The following is a 27,028-nucleotide window of genomic DNA, read 5'->3' on the forward strand; positions in this document are numbered from 1 at the left end:
TATACATTCGCCAAAACAATTCCCTTATGAAATATCCAGGCAGTCTGAAATGCAACTGTACCACATGTCTAAAAGCAGTTTGTGGATCTGAAGGAATAACAGCTTAAAGAGAAACAGTCCCGGATGAACATTTTCCTGCCCTTCCTTCCCTTTCTTAGCCATCTTTGGAGGTATAAAATTATCAGTTTGCTTGTCACTAATCAAGATTTCCACCAGCGTTGTGTCTTCAAACCGCATAGATAGCTCTCAAGGAAGTGTGGTGTTTATGCTTGGGGAGATAATGGAAAGCAAGACAACCAGATTTTGACAAACAGTTTTCTAAAAGCATTTATAATTCTGCATACTTGTTTCATGTCATGCTCTTCAATAAGTGGGGGAAATCTAATCTTTTGTACTTACTCGGGGCTTTTCCCAGTGCTGGATCCTGCAACTTGGCATAGATCTTCCACAAACAATATGTTTACAGTTTATAACACGTTTATTGCAAGACTTCCTTGTACACAAAAATACCACAGCATAGAAAATCTCAGCCCTGGGAGTAAGATCGCTGGGAGAGGCCTGCCTGGCTGTCCCAGGAACCAAAGAAGCTCATTTGGTGGTTACATGAAAAAAGGGCCTTTTCAGCGGCAGCCCCACACTTGTGGAACAATCTCCTCTGGGTTGTACACCCGAATCTCCCGCTTTTGGTCCTTACTAAGCTGCTGTCAGCTTTACTTAGGATTGCATCGGATTAAAGTAGTCCTACATTGTGATTTTAAAATTTGTTTTTGCATGTATTTTATGTGATATATTTTATGTATTTTCTTTATCCCATTCGTTCTGGTCCGTCCCTCTGGGGCAAGGGAGAACAACTCTGCTCCATCCTCTCCATGGCAGCCTTTTAAAGACTTGAAGATGGCTCTCAGATCCCCTCTCAGTCGTCTCCTCTCCAGGCTAAACAGACCCAGCTCCCCCATTTCCTTTCTCTTGAGAGCCAGCGTGGTGTCGTGGTGAAGGAGTGATGGACTCTAATCTGGAGAACTGGGTTCGGTCCCGCACTCCTCCTCCACATGCATCCGAGCTGGGTGACTTTGGACCAGTCCCAGAACTCTTAGAGCTGTTCTTGAAGAGCAGTTCTCTCAGAGCTCTCTCACCCCCACTGACCTCATAGGGTGCCTGTTGTGGAGAGAGGAAGGGAAAGGGATTCGGAGGGAGCTCCTTTGGATAGTGAAAGGTGGGGCATAAAAAACCATTCTCCTTTGCCTCCTTCAGCTACTTCATGGACCTTACCTCTCAAGGTTGTCGTAAAGAGGTGGGGGGAGGGGAGCGAATGTGCACAAAACCAGCCAGTCTTCTCTCTTCCTGAGTCACTTGGATTCCTCTCTTCCCACCGCAGACATCTGGAAAAAGAAACAAACCATAACATTTTCTTTTGGAAAGGCCTTTCGGCATTTAGAATGGAAACAGCGGTCCTGGCAGAAATACCGAAGCATTTGGGAAGCCTTAGAGGTCCTGGGCTTAAGCAGACAAGGCAGCCATGCCATGCCACTCCACCGAGGCCACGGCTGCCTGTTCCGGCTGGCTGGCAGGCAGCCCCTCTCCAGGGCCTTAAGTAGAGCAAACCCTTTCCTGCCACCCCGGATCCTTTACGTGGAGCTCCAGAGAATTGAACAGGAAATCTTCTGCAAGCAAAATCACGGAGTCACTGACGGGCTGTGAGGGGAAGGGGAGCGCCGAAGATGTCGGCTGCATGACTGTGCATTTGGACGTGGGCATCGTCTCTGTCTCTCCACTGCACATGTGCAATCTGCAGGAACAATTGTATTTGCACCTCTGGGCAGAATGTCAGGGGTGTCAGCTGGCCAACCTTTCCCCAATGGGGCGCCCAGTCCTCCTGCCTCAGCCCTCTGTGGATTTCCAGACAGTGCTGGAATGCTTGTTTAATGTATCCTGGCTGCACATGGATGTGCGCACATGCACACCCACAAAGGGTGGATTTCCGTGCTTGATCGGAGGAGGCAAGAAGACATCCCTTGAATAGACACCTCCCAGGACCACTGAAGTTTTGGGCTGTCATTGGGCACGTGGATCTAGAAGGATCGCTCTTGCCACCTTGACTTATGGTTCCCAATTTCCAGGTGGAGCCTGGAGATTTCCTGGAATCGCAACTGATTTCGAGACCACAGAGATCAGTTTCCCTGAAGAAAACGACTGCTTGGGAGGGTGGGCTCCAGGCCATGCCAGCTGGAGACGATCCATGCCAGTCTCGCGTCTTTAAACCAGCTCATAAGCTACCCGTTTGTCCGAGGACGGTGCCAATTCTGCAGGCCCAGCAGCTCCTGGCGTGACACTGGCAGCGTCAAGCGCTCTGCTACCCCCGCTGGCTTGCAGGGGCTCAGGCCTGCGGCTCTCCCATTGCCGACCACATTTGAAAACAGAATGAAACAAGTCGAGCCGGCCGGTGGAATATTGTATCAACGCGCTTCCCAAAAGAGGCATCGCGGTCCGCGCCTGCCATCTCGTGGCCATTGTCGTGAATAGCAGGCCACTCCTTTTTTGTTCCGACCCAACACAGCGATGGGGCAGAACTGCGAGGCCCGCATGCTCTGCAGCCTTCCTGGTTCATCGCAGGAACAGAAGACGAAGATGCGGGTGCCATGTCCCGCCTGGCCTTCGGCGAGGGATTGAGGGCGGGGAGGGTTGCAGATATAACTCCTGGAGAGTTGGAGGCGGAGCCTGGGAGGACAAGGACTTCAATGGGAACTATTGGCAATGTTGCCAGGAACTCGGGCAGAGACACACCATTCCCAGGGCCTGCTCCCTCATGGGTCATGTCAGGGATTGAATCTGGGATACTCAGCATGCCCACCAGGTGTTCTGCGGTAGCTCCTCCAAGGACACCTTTAGTTGGCCTGCTGGAAGGTGGAGGGACTCAGAAAAAGAACACCAGCCCTCTCCTGGAGGTTGGCAACCCTAATTGGAGGGTTTATGTTGCATTTGTTTGGTAATCTGTGCAGTTATTTAAATATATTGATTAATGCTCTGCCTTTTAGCTGATCAATCCACTAAAAGCTTTAATTGCTTGGGTGTTCTCTCTATATATTTACATCATACAATCATAGACTTTGAAGGGATCTCATGGGTCATCTAGTCCAACCCCCTGCACTATGGATGACACTCACATCCCAATTGCTAATCTATTGTAACCTGCCACCCCTTTGCCTTCACAGAATCAGCCTCTCCATCAGATGGCTATCCAGCCTCTGTTTAAAAATTTCCAAAGATGGAGAACCCACCACCTCCCAGGGAAGCCTGTTCCGCTGAGAAACCACTCTGTCAGGAACTTCATCCAGATGTTTAGACGGAATTTCTTTTGAATTAATTTCATCCCATTCATTCTGGTCTGTCCCTCTGGGGCAAGAGTGAACAATTCTGCTCCATCCTCCATTAAATACTTGAAGATGGTTCTCAGATCCCCTCTCAGTCATCTCCTCTCCAGGCAGACCAAGCTCCCCCAACCTTTCCTCATACGTCTTGGTCTCCAAACCCCTCACCATCTTTGTTGCCCTCCTCTGGACACGTTCCAGTTTGTCAATATCCTGCCAATCATCTTGTCCTCACAACAACCCTGCAAGGTAGGTTAGGCGGTGACTGGCTCAAAGGCCACCCAGTGAGTTTCGATGGCAGAGTAGAAATTCAAATCTTATTCTCCCAGATCCTACGCCAGCCCATCACACCACACAGGAATGCAATGTGGAACATCCCAAATCGTATATACGGTAGTTGGAGAAGTCTGATTTCAAATGTGAAAAGGGATGTGGGTGAGAGACTTATAAGCTTATTCCCGTCCTGTTTTCCATGTGACGATTGTTCTTATTATGCTTTGATTTTGTTATGCTTTGGTGTGGGGGCAGGAGGCAGATGCATGTGTCAGAATATATCAACGTGTCTGAGCGTTGTCAAGAAAGCTCCCCACACAGTGACCATTAGATCCGTGGGCTCATCGCCCTGGGCAATGGGAGTTCATTTCAGCTCTTTATTGTGACCCCAGAATGATTGTACAAGAACCAAAACTGAACCAAAGAAACCCTCAACTTATATACAAAAGCCCCACAACAGATCTTCCGGCCAGTGCGAGCCATTGGTCAATCACCGTGCAGGATTACAATGGTGCCTTGGGTCTCAAACGTGGTCCTCGGCAGAACTTCGGACACAACAGTGGCCATGTTCTCGTATCTGTGGCCTTGCCTGTATTCACCCAGGGAAAGATCTGCTTCAGGGATCCCCAGTCTTTCGAAACCTGACACAGTATGGCGGCTGCCACCACAAAATGGCTGCTGCAGGGGGTGGAGCCAGCCACAAAATGGCTTCACAGTCAATCAAATCTCCAGCAGCCAATCAGAAGCCTGGCTAGGCAAATGCCCCATCTGGCCCCACCCACTTCCTACAAAACATTGTGCCGGTGGCAGGAAATGGGCTGGAAGGTGCCCACGGGCACCGCTTTGGGGACCTCTGAATTATGCTTGCATTTGCCACTTTCCCATGTTCCAGTTTGCAGGGAGGGGGTCGTCTAACAAAAAGACCCGGAAGTGAGCAGTTCGGTGAGTTTTGAGAAACTGTCTATAAACACAGGAAGAAAAGGAAGCAAAGAGAGGAAAGGCAGCTTGTGTCCCCCGTCCCCCCCCTGCAACTTAATGAAAAGGAGATTTATGAAATATTTGCTGGAGTGTAATCTGCCTTTTGCAGCAGTAATATTTAACATACGCCGCTCTGGACAATTTAAATGCAGCGATTCCCCTGCTCTGAGGCCCCATTTGCAAAAATACATTTGAGATAAATCAAGAACAGAGGCATTAAAGGCTACCAAAGATCTGCAAACAGGGATTAAATCAAGTGTGGAAATGCCATAAATACTTCAAAGCATCCTGAACTTTCCTTCCCCGCCCCCATGCAATGTTTGAGGGACGGGGGAGGGGGAGGGAGCTCCAAACAGGCTTTGTCCAATGTAGAGCTATTTTAATTGCTTTTGCCTCTCTGTAAACGGAGTTAGATCGAGATGGGAAGCCATGCTCATCCGTTTGTAGCAGGAGCAAAGTGCCAGAGTCCAGGCACACCTGAAAGACTCACAAAATTGGCGGCTGGGGAGGAGCTTCCCTGCGTCACGGCTCATTTCTTCAGATCCTCACAAAAGCTCCTCCCCAGCCACAAATTTGGTTCATTGTTCAGGTGCTCCTGGACTCTCACTCCTTCCTACTGTGAACTGAGAACTGAAGAAATTAGGAGGAGCCGTTTTGGAGGCCAGATCTCTGGTCTGCTGCACCAGGCAAAACTGGATCCCACCTGGCGACACCGTCCTTTCACTGGCGCATTGCTGAAATTTGTCATCTGGCCAGCCAAGCAGTGCAGGGCCCTGTTTGCTTCATGGCAAAAAGATCTCCAGAATTTCACCTGGGCTGATTCTGCACTTGCTTTGTTTTTTCCATTGTGGATCCTAGTGAATTCAGATTGATTTGAACTCGGGTCTTCCTCTGACCCCCCCCCCCCCTCCCATGAAACAGCCGTCTTCTATGGGGAACTGTAATCTGGAGATCAGCCTTCACTCCGGCAGGTCTGCAGGATCCCTTGGGGAGATGGGAACTCTAGCTAGACCCTGCCAGGCACTTGGCCATCCAGTGCATTTTCCGACGGTGTGTTCCTTGGCAGCTTTTTTGGCAGTGATCCAAGCAGTAGCCCATGCTGTTTTCATCTGAAAGACACAGGATGAGCTCCTCAAAAGTTGGAATAACTGACCTATTTTTTAAAGCTGATTTGCGCCACTTGTAAACTCAGTCTGTGAGGGTAAGGGGCAACTCTTTCTCGACAGAGAGGTCTCAGATTGTGCCTGCTGTTCCCAGAATGTCACAGACCAGGGTTCCCCAACACGGTGCCCATGGGCACCCAGGGCACTCACCTGTGTCTTTTAGAATCATAGAATCCTAGAGTTGGAAGGGGCCATACAGGCCATCTAGTCCAACCCCCTGCTCAACGCAGGATCAGCCCATAGAATCACAGAATCCTAGAGTTGGAAGGGGCCATACAGGCCATCTAGTCCAACCCCCTGCTCAACGCAGGATCAGCCCATAGAATCACAGAATCCTAGAGTTGGAAGGGGCCATACAGGCCATCTAGTCCAACCCCCTGCTCAACGCAGGATCAGCCCATAGAATCACAGAATCCTAGAGTTGGAAGGGGCCATACAGGCCATCTAGTCCAACCCCCTGCTCAACGCAGGATCAGCCCATAGAATCACAGAATCATAGAGTTGGAAGGGGCCATACAGGCCATCTAGTCCAACCCCCTGCTCAACGCAGGATCAGCCCATAGAATCACAGAATCCTAGAGTTGGAAGGGGCCATACAGGCCATCTAGTCCAACCCCCTGCTCAACGCAGGATCAGCCCATAGAATCACAGAATCCTAGAGTTGGAAGGGGCCATACAGGCCATCTAGTCCAACCCCCTGCTCAACGCAGGATCAGCCCATAGAATCACAGAATCCTAGAGTTGGAAGGGGCCATACAGGCCATCTAGTCCAACCCCCTGCTCAACGCAGGATCAGCCCATAGAATCACAGAATCCTAGAGTTGGAAGGGGCCATACAGGCCATCTAGTCCAACCCCCTGCTCAACGCAGGATCAGCCCATAGAATCACAGAATCCTAGAGTTGGAAGGGGCCATACAGGCCATCTAGTCCAACCCCCTGCTCAACGCAGGATCAGCCCATAGAATCACAGAATCCTAGAGTTGGAAGGGGCCATACAGGCCATCTAGTCCAACCCCCTGCTCAACGCAGGATCAGCCCATAGAATCACAGAATCCTAGAGTTGGAAGGGGCCATACAGGCCATCTAGTCCAACCCCCTGCTCAACGCAGGATCAGCCCATAGAATCACAGAATCCTAGAGTTGGAAGGGGCCATACAGGCCATCTAGTCCAACCCCCTGCTCAACGCAGGATCAGCCCATAGAATCACAGAATCATAGAGTTGGAAGGGGCCATACAGGCCATCTAGTCCAACCCCCTGCTCAACGCAGGATCAGCCCATAGAATCACAGAATCCTAGAGTTGGAAGGGGCCATACAGGCCATCTAGTCCAACCCCCTGCTCAACGCAGGATCAGCCCATAGAATCACAGAATCCTAGAGTTGGAAGGGGCCATACAGGCCATCTAGTCCAACCCCCTGCTCAACGCAGGATCAGCCCATAGAATCACAGAATCCTAGAGTTGGAAGGGGCCATACAGGCCATCTAGTCCAACCCCCTGCTCAACGCAGGATCAGCCCATAGAATCACAGAATCCTAGAGTTGGAAGGGGCCATACAGGCCATCTAGTCCAACCCCCTGCTCAACGCAGGATCAGCCCATAGAATCACAGAATCATAGAGTTGGAAGGGGCCATACAGGCCATCTAGTCCAACCCCCTGCTCAACGCAGGATCAGCCCATAGAATCACAGAATCATAGAGTTGGAAGGGGCCATACAGGCCATCTAGTCCAACCCCCTGCTCAACGCAGGATCAGCCCATAGAATCACAGAATCATAGAGTTGGAAGGGGCCATACAGGCCATCTAGTCCAACCCCCTGCTCAACGCAGGATCATAGAATCATAGAATCCTAGAGTTGGAAGGGGCCATACAGGCCATCTAGTCCAACCCCCTGCTCAACGCAGGATCAGCCCATAGAATCACAGAATCATAGAGTTGGAAGGGGCCATACAGGCCATCTAGTCCAACCCCCTGCTCAACGCAGGATCAGCCCAAAGCTGCCAAGTACTTCTAGAAAGTGGGCCCAGCAAGGTATGGCTTTTGTCCAGCTGGATTTCCGATGGGCCGTTGGAGAGACGACTGACTAAATTATGGTGTTTTTTTAAAAGTTGCTTAAGCAGCAGCTGTTGCCACAACAGAAGGATTTTCAGCGCATGACTGAAGGTACGCTGGGCGTCTGCAAGAAAAATATTGTAAAACAATATGTTCATTTAAGAAAGGCATCCTGCTCAACAGAGATTCGTTCTGAAATGGGGAAGAGTTGTGGTTAGAATCAGGCATGAATTCACTTCCTAATTGTTGGAATCAGCAAGATCTGTCGTGCGCATTCTTCTACAGCACGTGGAGAATATTTTACAAGGGGCTTCTGAGGAGAAGAGATGTGTGATTAGCATATTTAGATTAGGAACTTCCTGGTGTTTTGTTCTAATAATCTCCTCCTGACTGGTTCGCTTGGCGTCTTCCTGCCCCTTTGAACACATTCCCTCCCTGAACAGTTAATCAGTCAGGCTGTTGGGACAATCACTCTCCTCTCTTCTTTGCAAGGCCGTTTCTCTTCTCAAGAAAACCATTCATTCTTCTAGTGGCTGGTGCTTTGCTCCCCCTTTGCACATGTAAACTCTGTGTTTGGCCCCGCCTTTTGGGGCAGCCATTTTGGGGTTGAGTCCACCACCCTGTTTCAGAATTCCAAAGAGGCGCACAGGATGACAAAGATGGGGGACACCTGCTGTAGACAACTTCGCTGTTTCCCCAGAAAAGGTGACCAGCCAGGCATCTAAGGCTCCTGCAGATCCAACCGTTGCGATAGGTTTTAAATTGCGTAACCCTGTCAACACTTTTGCTCCAAGGACGGCGAAACTCCGCAGACATCTGCAGTGCATCTCGCGTTGCATTAGGGCAGTGATGCAAAAGGAGTTCTCCATGTTAGAGGACACGTAGAGCCAGTGGTGCTGCGGTGCAGGTCGCAGAGGAGGTCAACACAATACAGGCCAGAAAGCTTGAGGAGTGAACAAGGTCACCAGAGGAGGAGGGGGTGTCTTTCTGCCAGCTGCCGCCAGAGGTCCCTGTTGCTCTTTGCTAAAACACAAAGGGCAGAACAGAGAAGATGTCTCGAAAAATGGGCACGACCCGGACGGGCAGTCCCTGTCCTCCCGTGGGGCAGCATGTGGGTGTCGGTTGCTGGCCTTCCTTGCACTCCAGCCACAATGGGGTTAAAAGGGCCTCTTGAACTGCATTCGATTGGTTTGTGTTTTTTGTCCCCAAGCTGAAATGCTTTTCCCTCTCCCTGTAAGGAAAATGCTCCAATTCCTTGCACATTTCCCTGGCCTTTCCCTGCACCTTCCCCAGCATTCTTTTCTGGGAGGGGTTCAGACGGAGAACCCAGAACCAGACCCCATTTTCCCAATGAGGCCACCCCACAAACGGCCATTTCTCTGCCCAGCGTTTTGTGTCAACTGCACATCGGCCCAACTTCCTGGGCCAATGTCAATCTTTCCGCTGCCAAACGCAAAGCACATTCCCACCGTAAAACCTTCAGCATGCCTGATGGGTGGGGAGGGTTGGGGGGTGGGGGGCGGGCCAGGTTTCTCTGGGTCTCCCCCTTCTAGGGGCTGCGGCCCCCCCTTCCCCTGATCCTGCAGGAGCCTGAAGCGAGCGAGGGAGTGTTAATCAGGCCTCATTTGTGAGGACGATGAACTCTCCCGTTTCATGGCCTGCATCCTAAAAACCTGCATCCAAATTCCCCACAGGAGTGAGATTTACACTTTCAATTTTATGTCTACTTGGTTAATGGTCCATTACTGTCAGAAGGATCAGTAGCTGCAAGTTAAAGCCGGCTTGATTTATGATCGAGGGAGAGCCAAAGACTCCGACAGAAAACAAGGAGAGCCCAAGGTAACCCGAGGAGGGCCCTCTCGTCCTCTCCTTAGGAAAAGGATGTGTTTTGAGAGCTCTGGAACAAACCAAGCCGGTCGGGTTGCCAGCCCTGGCAGGGGACATTCCTGCACATTTGGGGAACGGAGGGGGATGGAGAGGAGAGGGGCCTCCGCAGGTGGACTGCCATGGAATCCGGGCTCCGAAGCTGCCGTTTTCTTCAAGGGAACTGATCTTTGCTGGACAGCCGTAGAATCTCCTGGCTGCATCACACACGGGCCATTCGATAAAAGACAAAGAAACATTCCCCTGCTCCAGCTCTGAAGTCAGTCCCATGCACGTCCCCCTTGCCCCATTCTCTGCCTGCTCACCAAGGGCCCAAAGGGAGGAGGGGCTTTTCTTGGGATGGTCAGAATGGGGGGGGGGGGTCGGATAGGCAAATGCCCCTGCCAGCCTTTGCCTCTTTGCTGCACCAGAAGATGAGGAAACGAGCCGGAGAGGCGGCCTCTTTTGGAATCTCTTCAACAGAGGGGGAACCCCGCGGATGGCTCCGTTGCCAGGAAATGCAGATTTGCATCCAAATGCCGATTTCACAAGGAAGCGGATCGACTTCCTCGGGGGGCTGACGAATATTTTGCATCGCCTGCTGCTCTCTGAGAGCCACCCACAATCCCTGGCCAGCTCCCGCAGCCGCTTTTGCGATCAACAAGTTAGTTTTGTGAGAAAGGTGCTGGGGGGCGGGGGGGGGGGCGGGGGAAGAACAGCCTGGGTGGAAGAAGGGAGTCGGGTGAGGCAACAATAAGTCCCAACCTGTAAGCGGTGAGTCATGGAGTTTCTCGACTGAAGACTCCGGCAAGTCCCGAGGTGCAGTTCGGAGTGGAAGCGGCCCACTGAGTCGCCATGAGTAACTGTTCTTGCAATAAACACGGTGACTCACACAGAAGCCAAGGGGGGGCTCCTTCCAAGAGCCAGCGATCCCCCCCCCTTGACATTTCAGGAGGGGAAAAAAGTTTTCAGGAGGACGCAAGAGCAAAGCACGGAACTGCTCTTAAAGAGAACGTGTGTGAATGACTTATCCACCTCCTGGGAAATTGCTGCTGCCCATCGATAGAGCAGCACTGATCAAAACAGTCAGGGGAAGAACACCTGGAGCTTGGGGGGGGGACACCCAGAAGGCCTTTGGTCGGCACCCACAGTGAGAAGAGAAGAGAAGAGAAGAGAAGAGGAGAGCAGAGGAGAGCAGAGCAGAGGAGAGAAGAGAAGAGAAGAGAAGAGGAGAGCAGAGGAGAGCAGAGCAGAGGAGAGAAGAGAAGAGAAGAGAAGAGAAGAGAAGAGGAGAGGAGAGGAGAGGAGAGGAGAGCAGTTCAAAAATTGCCATTCGCACGGCAGCATGACGTCACTTCCGGCCTTACCTGGGAGACCATCAGTACCTTGAAAGGACTGGGAGGGAAGACCTGAATCTGCTTCCCTCCCCCCACTGGCTCCTCCCATTTCCCTCCCCTCAGAATTTCTGCTCAGAGCCCCACTGGGGGCAGCTGTGGCAAGCAAAGGGATCCAGATATCCCAGCAGGAGAGGACTGTGCCAGGGCCACAGAGTCTACCCTCCAGAGCAGCCCTTTTCTCCAGGGGAACTGAGCTCTGCACACGCATGCACAACCTGGACAAGGATTCCTTTCTTCCCAGGTTCCCCCTTGCCCTGGGAGCCATTTCCGACCCTAGGAAAAGATATTCCCAGGTCAACCTCCTGGAGGTGCCTGGAGGTCTCTCAAAGATGCAAGTGATCTCCCAATCACCCCGATCATTTTCCCCCAAGGAGAATGGGCATTTTATTGGGGTTTTATTGTTTTAGAATTCCGTGTGTAAACCGCCGCGAGGCTACGACAAGCAGCGGTATAGAAATCGAATAATCAATAAATAAAAATAAACTTCTGCTTTGCATGGTGGGCTTTACGACATCCTATGAGCTTTCCTGGAGGGACGGGGATTTGAACTCAGGTCTCCCGAATCCTAGTCGGACGCCGGCTCTCTAGCTCTCCATCCCTGGAGCATGACTGCACTTGTTTCCCGAGCAACTTAGTAGGACATGACAGGGCCGAGACCATCCATCTTCCGAAAAGTCTCGCTTCTATTTGATCGAAAGTGTCTCCCAGCCCCGAAGATCTGTCAAACCGGGGAGGCATTTGGGGTATGTGATCAAACACAGAGACCCTGTTGGCTTTGCTGTTTTAGGATGCAGAAGGCCTCGCGTCTTGTATCAATAACTCCCCGGAACGGAACCGGGGAACCCGGAGAGGCCTCCAGTCTGACAAGACAAACCCGCGAAAAGCCGTCGCCGCGTCAGGAAGACGAATGAGCCCCGCTTGGATAAATGTGTTCAAGTGGGTGACAAACAGCTTGGGCGGGTGGCAGGTGCTATATTTATCCTATGCAAATAATATTCGGCACTCATGTATTTAATTACCAGAGACTCGGGAGGGGGGGGGGGACACGGCGATGCCACAGAACTCGGGAAGAGTGAAAACGGCCTGTCAGACTTTCCCGTACAGAACACAGGACGTCTCTCTTGGAAAATGGGCACAACTTTTTAAGCACCTGATTTGATTTCTGTGTGTCGGCAGAACAGGGGAGGTTTCTGGTCTGGACTGCTGAGACTCGTGCTGCAAATTGAAGCTGCCTTCATTCCTGATCCAATCTGTTTCTGCAGCTTTAGGACTTCCTCTCTCCAAGGTGGGCAGGCAGAACTACCGTACACCATAAGCGTCCCTCTGTCCATCTAGTTCAGTATCATCTCTCGAGACTGGTGGGAGTTCTAGGGTTGCCACTCTCCAGGTGGGGCCTGGAGATCTCCTGGAACTTCAACTGATCCTCAACGAGGCCAATTTCCCTGGAGAAAATTATTGCCTTGGAGCACGGACTCTACGGTGTTATACTCTGCTGAGGCCCCTCTCCTCCCCCAAACTCCCTCTTGGAATACAAATAGAACGCAGAGAAGATGGGAGCTATCTTCTCAACCAAAAGCAGAAAATTCAAGAATTTCTCAACTTCATGAATATGAAGGAACTTAAGCCAGCGCCAACTCCAATTTGCTATGCTAACAAAAGGGTTATGGGCCCAGCACTCCCCTCTCCCCCAAATCTCCAGGACTTTGGCAACTCAGAGTTGGCAACTCTTAAGTCTCAGGCAGGGAAAGGCCTTGCCCGACACCATACAAAGTCAGGTTGCCCCTCCCCCTTTTTAGGATGCTTGAGTGGATGGCCTTTTTGCAGAAGGATCGTTAAGTGTGTTTGGAAGGGTTGTGGCTCAGTGGCAGAGCCTCTGCTTGGCATGCAGAAGGCCCCAAGTTCAATCCCCGGCATCTCCAGTTAAAAGGGGTGTGAAAGAACTCTCTCTGCCTGAGCCCCTGGAGATCTGCTGCCTGCCCGAGTAGGCAATACTGACGGACCACAGGTCCGATTCAGGAGAAAGCAGCCTCCTGTGTTCTCCTACAGAGGAAGTGGTGTTATGTTCTTGGAAGCTTGTGGGGCATAGGGTGGTATCACGAGTCTTGAGACCCGTGGGAAATCTATGGGAGGGGGGAGGCAAGATGTTTAATTAAGTCTGTTGACAAAGAAATGCTTCCGAATCCAGGCGGCCAACTGAGCATCGTCGGCACAGGACGCCGTTTGACAAAGCCACCAGCTGGCAAGCTGGAAGAATTGTCACAGCGCTGAATAATTAGAGGCTTGCTCACAAGGAAAAACTGCGGCCCTCTCGGTCGCACGGTTCCGCCTGCCTGCCTGCCTCAAATGCTCATGGACGGTTTCACAAGTAGGCGGCTGGGTGTTGTCGCCCTGCATCATGGACTGTGTTGTTATCTGTCGGGGGTGGAAAGGAGAGAGTGGTGTCTGGCAGTGCTCTGAGTTTGGGTGAAGATGGTCATGGGCTGGGTGGGAAACACTCAGAGATGTGGGGACAGCAGCCTGGGGAAGGAGGGGCTCGAGAAGGGGAAGGACCTCAAGGGAATATGATGCTACAGAGTCCACCATCCCAAACAATCATTTTCTCTCCAGGTTTAGCCTGGAGAGGAGACGACTGAGAGGGGACCTGATAACTATCATGTATTTAAAAGGCTGCCATGGAGAGGATGGAGCATGGACCAGAACCAATGGGATGAAATTAATGCAAAAGAATTTTCGTCTAAATGTCCGGAAGAAGTTCCTGACAGTCAGAGCGGTTCCTCAGTGGAACAGGCTTCCTTGGGAGGTGGTGGGTTCTCCATCTTTGGAGATTTTTAAACAGAGGCTGGAGAGCCATCTGACGGAGAGGCTGATTCTGTGAAGGTTCAAGGGGGTGGCAGGTGACAGTGGATGACCGATAGGGTTGGGAGTGTCCTGCACAGTGAAGAGGGTTGGACTAGATGACTCAGGAGGTCCCTTCCAACTCTATGATTCTAGGCGAACTGGTCTCTGTTGTCGAAAGATTCTGAGGGATCTCCAGGTGTAACATATTCTGTGAGGATCTGAGAAGTTCTGTGTACCTGGACCGATCTGTGAACCAGTGATTGCAGGCTCATATGGGTGGGTGAGGCATTGTGCGGGAGGGTGTTTGGGGTGACTGCCAGTGCTCGGGGGGCCAGGGCCCTCCGGTGTGTCTCTCTGCAGACCTCAGGCCTTCCCTTTCCCTGCTGTTTGCCTTTGTTCTCCCGCCTCAGCTGGCCGGGGCTGGGCTTTATTGGGCTCTGGGGCCTGTTCAGGCAAGCAGAGAGTGTTGTGCTTCCATTAATTAATTTGCTGCTCTCCGCCATTTGCCGGCCCATCTTTTATTCATGACTGCGCGGCGCAGATGCGAGAACGCCGCCATAACAGAATGCGACATTAATCTGTAATCCCCAAACCCGCTCGGACCAACCAGCCCTGGTGTCCGAGGGAGTCGTTGGGACTTGGGAACGTTCGGCCTCGGCCGCTGCTCCTCCTGAATCTCCGCCAGCCAATCAAGGCCAAGCGGAGAGGCGCTCTGGCCACGGTGTTCATGCGGGGAGCATCGTGGCCCAACCGCCAGGCCAGGCTGCGCACCACACAGTCCCCCAGTGCTCTTGTGCATTAGTTTACATGCGTGGGCGTGATAGGTGAGCCGCACTCACCCTCACCCGTTCCCCACCTCTAGAGAGCTGGGGCAGGGAGCGGATACCTGAGAAGCCCAGTGCTTGAGCTAGGGTTGCCAGCTCCAAGTTGGGGGGAAACCGGCGACTTTGGGGGTCGAGCCTGCAGAGGACGGCTTTTTGGGAGGGGAGGGACTTCAGTGGACTCTAATGTCATATGGACCACCCTCTAAGCCAGGGGTAGTCAAACTGCGGCCCTCCAGATGTTCATGGACTACAATTCCCAGGAGCCCCTGCCAGCGAATGCTGGCAGGGGCTCCTGGGAATTGTAGTCCATGGACATCTGGAGGGCCACAGTTTGACTACCCCTGCTCTAAGCAGTCATTTTCTCCAAGGGAACTGATCTCTCTTGCCAGGAGGACAGCTGGAATTCCAGAGCATCCCCAGGTCCTGCCTGGAGGCTGGCATCCCCAGCTTGAGCTTCTTTGATTTATAGAAGACTCCCCTCCCAATCTCCGCGTCAGGCAAGAGAGAGAACCAGTGGGGTGGAGTCATTGGAACGATAGACTAGGATCTGGGAGACCCCCGAATCCAAATCCTCTGCTCTGTCGTGCGATCTTGCTTGGGGATCCTGGGCCAGTCTCACACTCTCCGCCTGACCTACCTCACAGGGCTGCTGTGAGGCTAAAATGGAGGAGAGGAGAATGATGTCAGCTGCTTTGGGTCACTATTGGGGGGGAAAAGAAAGGGGGTAAATGCAGTGAAATGAAAAACAGGAGCAAAAGGCTGTCAGGGAGCACCATAAGGAGGGCAGGACTGTCGGGTGGGTGGGTGGGTGGATACAGTGATTTCTAGTTCAAATCAAGCCTGAATGCTTTCTGGAAGCTGAAATGAATAAACGGAGCCTTGGAAGCATCATGAGAAGACAAGAGTCACCAAAAAAAGACAATAACACTAAGAAAAACTGAAGGCAGCAGGAGAAGCGGAAGAGCCAACCAGAGATGGAGGGACTCAGTCAAGGAAGCCACTGGCAAGACCTGAGCAAGGCTGCTAAGGAAGGGGTTTTTTGCCCAACATTAATTCAGAGGTCCAAGTCGGAGTCCAGGGGCACCTTTAAGGCCAACAAAGTTTTGTTCAAGATGTCAGCGTTTGTGTGCAAGCACATAAAATGCATATATCTATTTGCGCTCTTCTCTTTCCCCGTGGCCTTCCACAAGCCTCTGCAGGTCTCTCCCACTCCCACATCCCTTGTGCTGCCGGACAAGCTGGCCCTTTGCGATTGGGACAGTCTCCTTTAGACCTGGCGTCTCTCTCCCCTTTCCACTGCAACTTGGATGTTGGACCGACCTGAATTAATGCAAGTTTACTTTTTCTGCAGTATATTTCCTGGGAGATTTATTTTCTGCACTCAGTATCAGGCATCTACGACTGGGCATGACGCTGCTGTATTCGCCAAACCTCCCAACGTAGAATTCTGTGCGAACGGATGAAATTCATCTTCGAAGACAAGCAGGTTCCGCTGAGCTAGCCAAACGCTGGCAGGGGCTCATGGGAATTGTAGTCCATGGACATCTGGAGGACCACAGGTTGACTACCCCTGCTTTAAAAAACAACAACTTTCTCCTGCTTGTAGCTGCAGATATGATTATGAAGGTATGCAGGCTGAGTCTACTCAAACCTTAGAAGCTGCAGAGGTAACTGAACCAGAGCCCTGGGTGGGGGGAGTGGAGGGTAGGATCACCCGCTTTGGTTGGGGGATTGGGGGCGGATTCTGGCGATGGAGGGGTTTGAGGAGGGCAGGGACCAAAGTGTGGTATAGTGTCATTGAGCCCACCTCCCAAAGCTGCCCATTTCATCCCAGGGAATTAATCCCTCTAGTTTGAAGAATTGCTACCATTCCGAGAGACCTCCAGGCCCCACCTGGAGGTTGGCACCACCAACGGGGGCTTCAGTGCTCCTGCCATGCAGTGCTCCTGCCGTCCCCAGCCCACCGTGACTAGCAGAGCCAGGTGCAAAGCAAAAAGATCCCTCAGCTTGGCTCCCCTCGCAAGGACGTTAACCTCTCTGGGCAGGGAGCGACGTGACATTTAGCGTGGAGGATGTACGGCCACAGCTATTAGCCTGCTGCGAACACGGAGACAGGCGGTGAGGATCCTTGTTTTGCAGTGCAAGACCCCTTGGCCCGGGAGACACAAAGGGAGAAAGAGCTGACATTTACCATCTGTCGGCTGACCCAGCCACGGCCTGTCTTGTCCCTGCTGTGTTTACAAGAGGCCGGGAGCCTTGGAAAGTGATTGCAGATGGGGTGTGTGTGAGGGAGGGAGGGAGAGAGAGAGAGAGAGAGAGAGAGAGGGAGGGAGGGATGGAGGGAGGGAGGGAGGGAGGGGCAGTGCCTGAAATGTGCTGACCCCCCCCCCCCCACTCCAGTTTCCCAAAGGTAAATCATTCCTTGCCCCAGTTTCCAGAATCTACATTTGGGAGATCTGCTCCACAGAAGGAAACATCCTATGGCTGCTTCCGGAAGGAGAATATTTTCTCTCCAGCAGCTGCTATCAGCTCCGTGTTGGAAAATTCCTGGAGAATTGGGGTAATGTTTGTGGATGGAAGGGTTTGTGGGTGGGAACAGACCTCAGTGGGGTATAAAGCAAGCAACTGGGGAAATGAGCCGTGGGGTCTTTGAGTGGCCAGGACTTCCTTGGCCATGGGTGGGGGATGGGGGTTCTAGGGTTGCCAGCTCCAGGTTGGGCACCCCCTGGAGCCTGGGGAGGGCAGAGACCTCAGCTGGATGCAATGCCACCGAGTTCCCCCCTCCACAGCATCCATTTTCTCCTGGGGAACTGATCTCTGTAGTCTGGCGATGAGCTGTAATTCTGGGGGAATCACCAGGCCCCACCTGGAGGCTGGCATCCCTACGTAGTTTGGAGATCAGCTGTAAATCTAGGAGATCTCCAGGTTTCAACTGGAGGGTGGCAACTGTATGTAAGTAAAGCATGAACATAGAAATTGAAGAATCATGCAGTGCAGATTTATCTAAACTGAATTGTGAATTCAGGGGGGCAACAAACCTCTCAAAGACCCCCCCCCCCATATAAACATGGCAGGGCTCGGGGAGGGGAAGGGAAGGGACCTTGGTGGGGTACAATGCCATAGGGGCTGCCCTCCAAAGCAGCCATTTTGTCCAAGGGACACACGACCTAGCTGCGGCTCTTGTAGCCAGTGTTACAATCCAAACCTGGTGCAACAGCAGCGGACAGAGAAAAGCCCGCAGCAGTGATTGCACTGTCATGGGCTCTGCCTCCTTGTTCGATGTTGGCAGAGTTTGAATATGCAGCCGGGATAAAGAAAGGAGAGAGAGAGAGAAAAATCCTAACTGTCTAACTGTTCTGTTCATTCACTCAGTTCTGGAGGCAAGTGGGCTCCAAGGAGCAGGAAGTCTCCAAGTCCGCCAGTCAGGGCACAGCAGGAGATAATCTGAAAAATATCCGGAAGTTCCTGACCTAACTATGCCAAGGACACATCTCCTCTGATGCCCCCTGCAGGGCTGGCCACATATTTTGTCCAGTCATGCACACGGCGGGTCTTCCACATTCTATCACCCAAGCGAATAGGGAAGCAATTAAACAAGGGATTCTATTTTTGGCGGCTCCATCTGGGAGGGAGAGGTGGACAGAAGGAAGCCGTTGGTGACGGCAGGAAACACGTTGTTCTTCGTATCGCTCCTGGAAGGGGGGAATCGGGGCACGTCAATGCCAAAAAACACGCAAAACAGACTTTATGTGGGGTGTGGGGCGGGGAGAAGGATGAACATGGTGATGGTTTCCGGGCTGTGGGGGCTGTGAAGTCAACGCGACTCCCCACGGGCTCTTGAATGACATCTAAATTAAATGTCAGTTTTGCATATTGGTTTCGTATTTGGGAGGACTATTGCCCAGCCAGGAGAAAGTAAGAAAGGGCAGCAAAGAGTGAGCTAGAGAGCCACACCGGTCAAGGGATGATGGGACCTCATCTTTAGGTTTCTAGGATTTGAGAGGGGGCACATTAACACACATGAAACTGCGCTATACGGAATCAGACCCTTGGTCGGTCAAAGTCAGCATTGCCTGCTCTGACTTGCAGCCTCAAAGGGTTTTCTCACATATGCTGCCTGGTCCTTTTAACTGGAGTTCCTGGGGATTGAACCTGGGACCCTCTGTCCCTCCCCATAACACATGAAACTGCCCTATACAGCATCAGACCCTTGGTCTATCAGGGTAGACAGGCAGTGGCTCTGCAAGGTCTCAGGCAGAGGTCTCTCCCATCCTTTCCTGCCTGGTCCTTTTAACTGGAGACGCCGGGGATTGAACCGGGGACCTTCTCATTGGCTTTTGCACTGAACCACTGCCCTTTCTGCAACTTGGGCATCTTGGGCAGGGGCTGCGGCTCACTTGTGGGGCTCCTGCTTTGCATGCAGTCCCAAGTTTGACACATGGCATTTCCAAATTGACAAAAGTTCCCATGTTACTAATACTGGGAAAGACCCTACTGTTTTGGAGACCTTGGAGAACCTGCTGCCTGCCTGGACAGATTGTATGGAGCTAGACAGACCGCTGGCTTTACTCAGTATACATCCGCTGCTGTATATTCATAAGGCAGAGATCCTAACTGCATACCAACTAATAATTCAATTTTACTCCAGTCTGCATTCTAACAACATAAACCTTCTTTGTACAGGAACATCTGGTGGATAATTTCTCAGAAGCGTAAGCCAACTTCAAAGTGATCTGAAAGCTGAGCCGGCACCTCTGCTCTTCTGAGAGAAACACACTTGGAGTGTGCTCAGAGGCACTCTTGACATTAGATGATCCTGAACCTTGATGCTAAAAAAGGAGCTGTTGGAACTCTAGATCACGGGTAGTCAAACTGCGGCCCTCCAGATGTCCGTGGACTACAATTCCCAGGAGCCCCTGCCAGCACTCGCTGGCAGGGGCTCCTGGGAATTGTAGTCCACGGACATCTGGAGGGCCGCAGTTTGACTACCCCTGCTCTAGATGAACCCTGCATGTATTTAGCTCTTGAGGGTAGTAGCATGGACAACTTTTATAACATTTTATTGCCACTTAAATAAATCACACTTACATGAAATCGTGCTTGTCTGTTCTCATGACACCACCATTGTTGTGCATTGCCAGTTTTTCTCTGTCAAGTCATTTGCATTGGTGAAAAATCTGCCCTCGCTAAAAACCACAGTCTGCCTGCCTCCCAATGTGTGTAGCAATTCCTCTCTTCAGGATAATTTAACCCTCTCACTCCAAACCCCCATCCTTCTCATGAATGAAACATATTGACAAGAACAATTGATTTCCTAAGCAGCCTCAAGACTACCTAACTCAGGATGCAGTGCGACTATGAATGAAGCCTTATTGTGCACAAATATCAGGTGTATTCCCTAAAGACCAGATCAATATTGAACTGGCTGAATAATATTGAACAGCAACTGGAGTTCCATGAAACTCAAACTGGCATCTAGAGTCAGAACTGGGGGACGAATCACAAGATAGAAATTCTCCCGTGGATTTCATATTTTTTAGTTACACACCCAGGGCTACTCCAGAGTAAGCCCCCTGCAATGAATGCCCTTCCTAGGTATCTTCCAGAGGAATTGGTTGGCCGCTGTGTGAGACAGGATGCTGGACTAGCAGAACCCCTGGTCTGACCCAGCAGGGCTCTTCTTATCTTCTTGTGCTCTCTTGGGCATGCACAGAAATGTTTCCACGCTGTCTCTGCAGGCTGCCGGCCATCTTAGAGTAGAAAACACAGAGCGCTTCACCGCCGTCCTTCTTTTGACCAAAGAATGCAAAAACATTGTTGGAAAACGTTTATCCCTCGAGTCTTTCCAACTCCGGTAACTTTTGATTTTCCAAGCTGCGATTTTTTCTCTTAATGACTAAAGCATGGCATGAAAAGAATTGATGCAATTACTTGTTCAACAAGTTCCTCATTACGGCGGGGCCCAAGAGGGATTACAAGCGAGCTCCAGCCCCCAACGCCAATTTGAGGCCCACATTCAGATGAGCGGGAGCAACTTGTGCGACTGGGGGAAGTGCGGCATGGTGGTCGCAGCGCCCAAGCACGGAGCAACATGCTGGGCAACCAGCCAACTCATGCTCAAGATGACCCTTTGGGGGGAGGAACAGTGTTCTTCATGCCTGTGGCACAGCAGTGTACATGGGACATGTTGCCAGGGAAGGGAGCTTCTGCTTTTCCCCTCTGCTGCTTAGCTTCTTGGTGGCATCTGGCCTCTTTTGGATACGGCCATGGCATGGCATCACAGAGACCATGAATCGGCTCCAGCAAAGCCATTCTTGTGAGAAGGTCTGGTTCCCTTCCCATGATGACTGAACATGATCACTGAAACACTTCAATGCTTATTGAATGTCGGAGTGAGTGACTCAGTGTTCCTGGACATTGGGGGTGGGGGGCTCCATAGCACCCTAAGGCGCATAGGAATTGTCTCCTAGAGTGAGATGTGTCTCTTTGTCTTCACCTGGGAGCTGCCCTCTGCCCTCTCCTCTCTCTGTCCCTTAGTCCTCCCCCTCGCTGCCCATGGCCTTCCATGGAGATACATGTCTTGGCAGGTCTCTCCTGTGGAGACAACGGCCTCCTATTCCCACACACGATGCCGGACAAGCTGGGAAAGGCCTCTTTCGATTAAGCCTCTCTCCCTCCTTTCAGCTGCAACCTGCATGTGAACGGGATCTACTTGAGTAAGTCAGTTGACCTTTTCTGCAATGTGCTTTCTGGGGGATTTATTTACTGCTTGCCTCATTATTCTATTTCTACAACTGGGCCCTGCTTTGCTGTCTGAAGCACATCTCCCAGTACTGAAGGGGGCCTTTTTTTCTTGCTTCCCAAGCGAAACCAGTTTCAGGCCAAGAGACCAGAGACCAGGCCAGGGAAATGGTTCCATGTTTGTTTCCTTCCCACGACCACTTAGTCGGGTCAACCCACACGCCAAATTCATGGGCAAAAGAAAGATCTCCAGATGCTGCCCTGGATGAAGAAAGGAGACCACATCTGGCTGGTGGGACCTGGGAGGGGGGGGATGGAGATGCTTTGCACACGGGGGGGGGGGTCAGGAATCTGAACCATGGAGGAATGGCGTCTGGGATGTGCCTCTTTCCAAAACAAGGGCAGGAAAGAGCCCCTTTTGCTCTGCCGGGAGTTCACCTGAGGTGACTTTCCCGCTCAGAGAAACCAGCAGCAGGGAGTTTTACCGAAGGGCTTTTTCCCTCCTGATGTGAAGGAGGGATTTCTCATCGTCAGGAGCCGCTTCTTGAGAGAAGGAGGCCACCAGCGCTGCAGCTGTCCCCGGAGGAGGACAGACACTTTCTCAAAACTCCATTTCTAATGAGAGGTGACAAGATCCTTTTGGCCGTGGAGGACGAAGAGGGGGAGGGCAGCGGGGGTGGGCATTTTTCAAGGCTCTGGATGATTCTGCTGCCTCCTTTTCGAGCGGGAGCCAACTCCTGAAGGACTGACCTTCCTGAGCAAGAGGATTGCCTGCTATTTTGGGAGGGGGGCAGGGTGTTCTCCTCCCTTTTATGAATTGCTTTGGCTTCCATCCTGCATGAGGGGGAAAGCTATAGAAGGAAGTTTGCAGGAATCAGGCTGGAAGTATCTCTTGTCGGGGTATTTAATATGACCGAGTTTTACTTGGTGCAGTGTCTCCATGGAAGAGACCCCCCCCCCAAAAAAAAGTAGCAGGCCTTTTCAACCCCAAACTGCAGTTTTGTTTTACTTCTCCCTCACACTGACCGAACCTTTGATTCCTAAATTTTTGCCAAGCTCAACTTGTGAATTTTGAACTGCTCCCTGCAGTTTTGAAAGAGAGTTTTTACATAAAATGCATGCATTTGTCAGCCTGAATTCACAGCAGCCAGCCAGTCACCCAGCCAAACAAGCAACCAGGCACTACCCTTTGTATGGTGGCCACACTGTGGCTCTCCAGATGTCCATGGAGCAGTTCCTGTTGGCATCAGAGGAGACGACCCACAGGAATGGCTTTAAACGATGTGCAGAACGGCACCAGCTAAATATCATAGAGCAGTTCAGCAGTGGAATGGGCTGCCTAGGGAGGTGGGGAGCTCCCCTTCACTGCTGGTCTTTAAGCAGCATCTGGACAGATCCTTCTGGATGCTTGAGGCTGATCCTGCACTGAGCAGGGGGTTGGCCTGGATGGCCCCTTCCAACCCCATGAGCCTATGATTTTATGAGATCTCCAGACCCCCCCAGGAGGCTGGCAGCTATGGCTGAAGGACTCTGATCCCTGGCTCTTGCAGGTTGGCTCCTTCTGGGACGCTGAAAGGGAAGGACCAGTGGGCTGAGCCATGAAGGCCATGGTCGGGACCGGTGTGGCTAAAGATGTCGTCCTGAGAGGGTTGCATGGCATCTGCTTTGCTATCTCTGAAGCCTGACAGGGGTCAATTGTGCAAGCAATTGGCAGAAAAGAGGAGGGGTACGCAAACCTCACCTCACCTTTCTACCCAGGAAGTTCTTGGGGCCGTCTCCAATCCTTTAGGGAGTATATCTCCCTGGATTATAGGCTGTCAGCGTTCCAGGTCCAGAGGACGACTGCCATTTTCTACCTCGGACTTTCTTTTCTTTCTTTAATCTTAAAGTATCTGCTTCAACCCTACATGATGATTTACCACAAATGAACGCTTTGAACTGAGGGGAGGACTTCGGCTGAGTTCCAAAACATCATTTACTGCAAGTATCTCTCGCTTTTTTTTTCTCCGTCTCTCTTCCTGCATCAAAGCCCTTTGTTTCCCCCCTCCTCTTACTCTGCTCTGCCTGAAGCCACCTCGTTAAGAGGCAGGCTAATTCTCCTAACTAAGCAGAAGAAGGATTCAAATCAACTCGAATTAATTGGCAAAAGCTCTTATTGTAATTGTTTTGGTTTTCGGAGATAGAGATAAGAGCAGTGAATGTGAAAATCTCACGAGAACTTTGTGCCAGTACGAGAATCCCTGCCTTAACCGGCTTCAATACGTCACATGCCTGTGCCGGAACATTAGAGGATAAAACAGAGGACCTCTACTGGCCACTTGTAAAATTGTTTGGGGCCGGGTTTTTTTAAAGTCAAAATCATGTCTATGTTAAAAAGATTGGCTCATCTAATAGAGATACAAACCCAAGATTACAAAGTATTCTTAGATGGATTGATCAAAAATATCTCCAAGGAGATCCAAGATGGCAAGGAAGAAGTCTTCAATAGGAATGATGGATCAATAACAGTGACTGATGACAGCTTTAAACAAGGTGGAAAACCAACAGCAGAAGAGAAATCTGAAATTCATATCTTCAAGGAGATCCAAGATGCCAAGGAAGACGTCTTTAACAGGAATAATGGATCAATAACAGTGGCTGATGACAGCTCTAAACAAGGTGGAAAACCAACAGTAGAAGAGAAATCTGAAATTCTGGAGACGGAAAATGGGATGCCGGAGTTCTGCAGCCCAGATAAGGACACCCTTTTTAAAAAGACATACAGCCATCTCAAAGCAAGAGTGTACAAAAATCAATCAAAAGAAATATGGATCTGCAGTGAAAGTAACCGATTTAAAGGATCTCTCTGGGGAAAAAATTGTATTGATACTGGAGTCCAGGAGGTGCAATGGCCTCAAGATTTATCGATGCATATTTTGCGGGAAAGAGTACAACTGCACTTTCTACGCCAAAGGCCAATGGGACAGAATATAATTTTACGGGAACGACAAGATGTAGCAAGCCTCGAGATGAGACCCCCTTAAGAAGACCGAAAGCTCATATTGTTTTATGTTTAATGTTATACCGTATTCTATATTTCCATTTTTATGAAAAAGGGGAAGCAGTGTCTCTTTCGCTCTTGTTTTTTTTTGTCTCTTTTCTTTTATAGGCATATAGGTAATATAATCATTAGTGCTGAAAATGTAAAATGGGGTTCTCCCCCCTTATTTTTTCTTTCTTCTATTAGTGAATTGTCCTAGGACTAAAGCCTACACTGAGGATGGTTCTTAGAATGGGTCAAGCAAAAATTGTTTTGTAGATGTATTAGAACCAAGGATAGGGAGAAGCTATAGAAGACTGAAAGCTTATATTGTTCTATGTTTAATGTTAAGCATTTAATCTAAACCTGGAAATCTTATTATTCTCTGTATTAACAACATATACTGTATCCTATATTGCTATTTTTATGAAAAAGGGGAAGCAGTGCCTTTTTTCTCTCTTGTTTCTTTTTCTTAGTAGGCATATAGGTAATATAATCGTTAGCGTTGGAAATATAAAATGGGGCTTTCCCCTCTTATTATTTTTTTTATTGGTGTATTGTTATAGGGCCAAAGCTCATATTGATCTGTAGAAAATGCAAAGCTCTCAACTTATACCTGTCAGGATGGCTCTTAGAATGGGCCAAGTATAAATGGTTTGTAGATGTATCTGTATTAAGGATAAGGAGAAATTATGAAATCCTTTTGTAATTTTTTTTCTTTGTACATCTTTAAGGCAAAGCCCTACTTTCCTCTCCCTTTATCAGGGTATTGATACAGGGCCAAAACTAATACTGTGCTATAAGAAATGTTTAATGTTAAGCATCTAACTCAAACCTAGAAATATCTGCTAGGATAGCTCTCAGATTGTATCAAGCAGTTAATGTGAGGTCTACGATCTCTCAAGTAAGTTGATTAATAATAACTTTTCTTTTGTATATCTAAACAGGCTTTTTTTTTTTTTTAATGTAGTGGAAATGTGGATGGCTCTTAGACTCATGGCTCTTAGAGTTTTGGGCAAAAGTTTATATCACTGTGGAGTCAATGTGGGGTCGTATATTCTCAAATGATGACTATATTTCTATCTTTATGAAAATAAAAAAAATCATTATATAAAAAAAAAAAAATAGACCCAATACCTTTATAGTGCTGTATTAGGAGGAGGGAAAGGTACCAGGTTACTGCACTGAAAGGGGCATTGCTTTTACTACTTATACTAAAGTATTATGAGCTTATATACCTGTGATGCACACATCAGCAGTTTTCTCTCTGCATTTTGCCCATTGGCAGAGGGGCTCACATTTAGGAAATCAGATAGTCCACTGACTAGAAGCCTATTGATCAAATAAGGATGTGCCCTTTACCTCATGATTTAGGCAACATTTTAAAAAACATGTTACATAAATGCATAAATTGCTGATAGTCACAGGGCAACTTTCCCACTCACTGGAAAGACCACCTCTAAAATGATCCATTATCACAAAATCTATGACCTTTTCTTCAAAATGTTTATTCATATGCAATGCAGCTGATAAAATCAACTCAATAATAAATGATTAATCAATTTGGATTTATTTATGCAGATGACAGCAGTATCTGCAGAGTTCTTCAAGCTTTGCAAAGTGCATATGAATGCCGTTATCGTCTTCTTCAGCCTCACACTTTAAGACACCATTTAAGAGATTGGGAACCTTCATATATTGGATATATGGGACTAACTTCAGATAAAGTGCAGGACTCTCATCTGTTTCAAGCTACCCTCCTTTGCATAAAGAAGAATCCTACCCAGATGATGCCTCTCAGAAGAAAGACGTGAACCAACTTAACAGCAAACTAAAATGAACTTCCTCACCTCTTCCCAACAGTTCCAAGGAGTATGTAATGTAATCTTTTATCTGAGCCATGAGATAGGAACATTTTAGAGCTGTGGTCAGTATAGACGTAAGAAGAGTCCACCATCCTTCACTGCGGTAATCACACAAGACATAATCTAGGAGCCTGGAAGAAGATTGAGGAAAAGAGAGAGTTTGTTAAAATAAGCCAAATAGATCAAACAGCTATTATAGCAATAATAATATTAACCAAATGGGAAACCAAATAAAAAGTCCCATGATGAGTTAGTGTCTCCTTCAGAGTCCAAAACAAAACAGGTTTAAGAACAAAAATATGTAGCTCATCTGCATAATGTCTGAAGCAAAGCAAACTGCAAAGAGACACTATTCTTGACTATTCACCTACTTGCCAAAGTGTCCGAATTCAATTTTTAAAATGCAGAAATGATACTCACTTCAAAGCTTTGGTGTAATCTTTGGCATAGTAATACTCTTCACCCATCTGCACCACTGCAAGAACAATGGCAGATTATTTCCAATAGTAAAAATAAATTACTAATGTATATAATTAACAATCTGACATTTTCAGCTTACTTAAGTGGCTTTTCATTCGTGGACATTTGTACTTCTTGAACTGGGCTACTGCATTACTCAGCAAGGTGATGATTAATTCCTAATAAATAA

General features: G+C 49.6%; 1 long non-coding RNA gene across 1 annotated transcript; it reads right to left on the minus strand.

Moving 5' to 3' along the window:
• Positions 1-1,269: 1,269 nt before the first annotated feature.
• Positions 1,270-27,028, minus strand: LOC143821871 (uncharacterized). The gene is made up of 4 exons (XR_013225945.1): positions 26,939-27,028; positions 26,800-26,854; positions 26,365-26,510; positions 1,270-1,379 (listed from the first exon to the last, which is right to left on the minus strand). It is a non-coding gene; the product is annotated as an uncharacterized LOC143821871 (long non-coding RNA).

This window comes from Paroedura picta, chromosome 12 (assembly GCF_049243985.1).
Source record: "Paroedura picta isolate Pp20150507F chromosome 12, Ppicta_v3.0, whole genome shotgun sequence".
NCBI lineage: Eukaryota > Metazoa > Chordata > Lepidosauria > Squamata > Gekkonidae > Paroedura > Paroedura picta.